Source organism: Lytechinus variegatus, chromosome 2 (assembly GCF_018143015.1).
Source record: "Lytechinus variegatus isolate NC3 chromosome 2, Lvar_3.0, whole genome shotgun sequence".
Classification (NCBI taxonomy): Eukaryota; Metazoa; Echinodermata; class Echinoidea; order Temnopleuroida; family Toxopneustidae; genus Lytechinus; species Lytechinus variegatus.
This window is the reverse complement of record NC_054741.1, coordinates 76,688,729-76,692,976: the sequence shown is the minus strand read 5'-3', so window position 1 is coordinate 76,692,976 and position 4,248 is coordinate 76,688,729.

The window sequence follows — 4,248 nt, the reverse complement described above, 5'->3', positions numbered from 1 at the left end:
TCCTGCTTAAAAAAAATCAACTAAACCAAATAATTGTTGATTAACGTTTTGGAGTCACGTTTGGAACACTGATCTGATAAAAAATATAATAATTTAGCCAGTATTAGTCAAAGACTTAGGCTATATACTCAGTGGTTGATTCTGTTGACTATTGACATATCGTTTTGAACACCAATGTGATATTCTTTAATATATCTGGGCGTTGTGGCGTGCGCCTGTAATCGAAGCTGTGGGGAAGTTACAAATTGATGCTGAGGTTCGAGGTCCGAGCCCTGGTCACGTCTTTCGGATGGTGACGTTAAACGTCGGTCCCAGACGTAAATAATCATATCTGATTGATACACGTCTGACAAAACTCAAATAGACACACACACCCTGTCATGTTCTTTTAGCCATGTTAGTGGTTTAGGATGAATTTACAGTATTAGTATACATGTACTTGCTGTATATAATATACAGAACTAGAGCTCTATAGTAAGTCATTTTATCCATATATGAATGCTTGCCTATAGAATGTCCAAGATTTTTGTTGATTTCATTTGATTTTATATTTCATTAAGTTACTTACTTCATGTTTTGTTGAAATGCAAAATGAACATTCCTTTTTTCGATAATCTGTTTATGATGGTTAAGAATGTTTATAACGTAGAACTTTGCTTTGACATTAATACTTTGTTGAAAAATTATCAAGAAAAAAGTATTGATGATATCATGTCTATTGCTTTCTGGAGCATATACAAAATGTTGATTCTGAGGAACGAAAAGGGAACAGATCAAAGGAAGAAAAGATTGTGGTTTACTTTTTTGAAGGAACTTAAAATACGAATTGATAACAATAATGCTCTTGTGAAAAAGGGAAAACGAAAAATGTACAATTTGCCTGAAACGTTGAAACTGTATTTGTAGAATGTTATATGGCTTTGTAACCGAATGTGAGATTTTGTTGGAAAATAAATGCACCTGTTAAGGGTGAAAGAAAAAAAAAAAAAATATTTCATTAAGTGAATATGCTTAGTACTTGTAATATTGCTTCAAACTGTCTTGTACAATTGACTTAGTGAGTAAAAAATTATTGTTTTTGACGAGATTTTTAACTCCTGAAACCATACCATAATCAATTTGTGATTAAAAAAAAATATTATGATGATTGATTGTAATTCTTATGAGAGTTATGAGTAACTATAATGAACTAAACATGTTACTATAATATTTATATATTTTTTCAAGCTTAATAGAAATTCATTATAGGACGTTAGTAACGGAGGTTTACCTTTTTTTTAAACATGACTAGGTATTATGGGAGGAAAGGTTATTAATAATTCCACGATTCTTATTTTTACTTTCATGTAATAAAATTCAAATAACATCTTTGCTACTGTTTGAAAATATCTGAGAGACGATCCCGCGGCTGAATATGATTGTGTTTTCACTGGTTCCAGAACATTATTTGAAACGTCAATGGAACAAATTTCGGAATTAAAAATTAAATGTAATATAATGTCTTTTTATCATCATACTTGTTTCAAAATTTATTTTTGTGTAGTTTGTGAGACTGCAATTTGTGAGACGAGAGTGGTTGTGATGAAATATGATATTATACTAAGTTATTGTTAAATAAACAATGAAGAACATTTGAGACATTTATTCCATCGTGTCATGTTTTTTCAATGAAGGAAAATTCCGAGATTAATATGAGACGCTTAAAAAACAACAACCTTATATTGAAAATATATAAGTAAAATATGTAAAGGAAATCGGGTAATATAAAAAGCTATTGCCAGGCAGGTATCAATAACAATTTCGTAAGGAGGGTACTAACGATGATTGCGTTGATAGCTTTGTTTCTTTAACTTTATATATTCACAATTAAAACACAAAAAAGAAAAGTTGTCCGCAATCAGCGTATAGCTGTTTTTCAGCAAGGTCGTGATTAAAAGAAAATACAAGAATACTATATAAAAAGCAAAATATTCAAATATAACCAAACAGAATATTTTATGACAAAAGCATAATCAAAATTATTTTAAAAACATAAACATAAAGAAAAATATAGAAACATAAGCCAAAAAGTATAATAAAAGTATAAATGAATGACCGATTGTTAGGAAAATAATGGTATTGAAATCAAAATTAAAGATCAACAGCAATATAATTGATGCTAGATGGGACGTCATATTTTTCTCTATTAACAAACCTTTCCTTCTTATACTCTTCTTTCTTCCTTTTCTCCCTCACTTTCTTTTTTCTCCATTTTTTTCACTACTCCTTTGGCACAGCCACTGAATACGACTATTTTCATTATTTTCATTATTTATTTCTATTATTATTGTGAGTATTGTTGTTACTACTTCTGCTACTTTATCAATAATAATGATAAATTATCATTATTATTGATAAAGTAGCAGATAATAATCAATAATAATGATAAATCATCATTATTATTGATAAAGTAGCAGAAGTAGTAACAACAATACTCACAATAATAATAGAAATAAATAATGAAAATAGTCGTATAGACCAATTTCACGGCCGGTTTATGTATTTGGCCCTCTATCGGCGACGCCATTGCTGCGGTGTGCAAGTGCGCTGACCGCGACTGGCTCTGTGTACAAATTCAATGAAAGATTACAGATAAGCTCTGATATTGTGCCATTAACTTCATCATAAATCAATAAAATAACGCATGGACACCTGGGTAGACGATGTAAGACAATGGCCATATCTGACCGATGAAGGTATGATGAATTTTTGCACTTTGGCTACTTTTTCCCCTTAGTTTTGTCAGTAAAAGTGAGTTGATGATGACCAAGAATCGCTGTTGGTTTTCATCAGGGAGCTCACTTCTTGTTGCTAGTAAATTGTGTTAGAGTAGTGGGAGAGTGAACGAGACATAGAGTGAGAGAGAGAGAGAGAGAGGATGAGAGTATGTGTGAGAGGAGGGGGATAGGGAGAGGGGAATAGTGAGAAGGGGGGGGGGGTAGTGAGAGAGAGAGAGAGGGACTGATATTTCCATCTAAGCATGATCAAATAAATCCCCCCCTCCCTCCCCCCACAAAAAAACCACCACCACCACATTTTATGCAGGCCTATAAGTATCCAAAAGGAGGGAGCAAGGCAAGAGAATAAAACAGAGAGGAAGGAGAAAGGAGGAAGGGGAAGAGAGGGCCAGGGCCCTGATTCATAAAAAGTTGTTATGATAGCAACTCCTGCTGGAATGTTAACTACCATGGTAACAGTGAGAATGCCCATTTCATAAAAAAGTTATGATAGCAACTCTTGCTGGAATGGCAATTTTTATTATAAAAGTCAATCAGGAAGCAGAATTCTCACTTTTGCCATGGTAGTTACCGTTCCAGCAGGAGTTGCTATCATAGCAACTTTTTATGAAACAGGGCCCTGGCCCTCTCTTCCCCTTCCTCCCTCTTTTTTATCTACTGGCGACGCATTCCTTCATCACGGCCTGGAAACCTATGCAGGGAGTACGGCTTCACACACAAACAGGCTTCATGAGTCCAAGGCGAGTGAATTTCACATTCACTTTGCTTCCAATCCTGAAGCTTTCTCCAATTGTTGTGGCAATTGAACACAGCACAGCTGCGACCTGAACTTCTCCGATTAATGCTCATTGTGAATCTTACAAGAAATCTGCTCAATTGTTACAAAATAAAAAAAAATCGAACGAATGTACCAAATACCCTATTGACTTGTGTACTATAAAAGTTGATTCGCCCACCGCAGCATGGCGACCAGTCTGCTGCCCTCTCACGTTGTGAAATTGGTCTATTCAGTGGCTGTGCCAAAGGAGTAGTGAAAAAATGGAGAATATCATTATTATTATTGTTATTATTTCCATTTTATCATTAAATGATAAAATGGAAATGATAACAATAATAATAATGATAATAATAATAGTAAAAATAGTGAAAGAACGAGATAAAGAAAATTACTTCTCATTAAAATGAGAAGTAAGAGAAGGTTGCGATGATGATGGAGGAGGGGAAGGAGGAGTGATGGAAGAATGATGAAACTGAAAAAAAAGAGTATATGATTAAGAAGACGAAAAAAGGATTGGCAAGTTCGAAACTCCCTCATGTCAAGTAGACATCAATTTTATATCAACACTTTTTATTGCATCATCTTAAAATATAAAAATAATTTTCTTGATTAGCAATATAAACTTTGATATCAGATGATGGATCAAATAATATTGATCTTGCCCTTAAATGCGATATTGAATATTGCATTTAA